This window comes from Asparagus officinalis, chromosome 7, assembly GCF_001876935.1.
Source record: "Asparagus officinalis chromosome 7, Aspof.V1, whole genome shotgun sequence".
NCBI lineage: Eukaryota > Viridiplantae > Streptophyta > Magnoliopsida > Asparagales > Asparagaceae > Asparagus > Asparagus officinalis.
Window position 1 is genome coordinate 38,271,486 of NC_033800.1, and position 1,086 is coordinate 38,272,571.

Genomic DNA, 1,086 nt, shown 5'->3' on the forward strand with positions numbered 1-1,086 from the left:
AAGTCGACTTATAGCAGGTTTTCTATACAATTTGAGTTCCTATTTGGATTATGTGTGGGTTTCTGTTCTGATATAAATAGGAACACGATTTTGAGGGTTTGTAAGGCTTGAATTGGGGATATTTGGAGCATAGAAAAGTGGTATTTTCTGAGCTATTGGTTAGAGTTTTATTTGGAGAGAATTAGAGATTTGTTGGTGAGATTAGTTGGTTGGTTTGAGTGATTTGTAATCTCATGGAGAGAATTAGAGATTTGTTGGTGAGATTAGTTGGTTGGTTTGAGTGATTTGTAATCTCAGTTTGTACTCTTCTTCTAGTTGGTTGGTTTGAGTGATTTGTAATCTCAGTTTGTACTCTTCTTCTCTATTAGTGAAAACCCCATCCCATTCTTGCCCCGTGGACGTAGGCAACTTGTCGAACCACGTTAAAATTGGTTGTTTGTGTTTGTGGCATTACTTTGGTTTGTTTAGCCTTCTCTCGGCGTTTGTTTTAGTTCCTCGAAGCATATCGGTTCTTTTGGCTTCCGCGCGCAACAAGTAAGGGATGTGGCGATGGTATATGTTGAGGGCCTGGACAACTATAACAATAACACCCATGTACATATGAACATCCTTTTAAGATAATCCAACTCTGACCGTAATTTCTCGTTGACCCTAAGTAAGGTTGTGCATTGTTTGGTCTAGACCGAAAAAACTGACTGAACCGATCGAAAATTAGCAGTTTGGGTCGGTTTTGTTTGTAGGTCGGTTCAGATCGGGTTGAAAACTTTTCAACCCGAACCGTCGGAACCAACCGCATCACTAATAACACTATAATTTTTAACCCGTACCCATTAGAAACCATACTCGACCCGTTCACTAAAATCCCTCAAATCTCAATTCCTAAACCCTAAATCCAAGCCCACAGCCGCACTTCCTCTCTCTGTCCGCAGTTCCGCACTCTCCCACTCTCTCTCTACACTCTGTAGTGCACCAGCACAGGTGCACCACAGTGTGCACCGGCGCAGGCACAGGGCCATAGCGCAAGATCGCACCGCAGCGCGCACCGGCGCAGGCGCAGCGCCGTAGGCATAGCTTCTCTCGGCGACT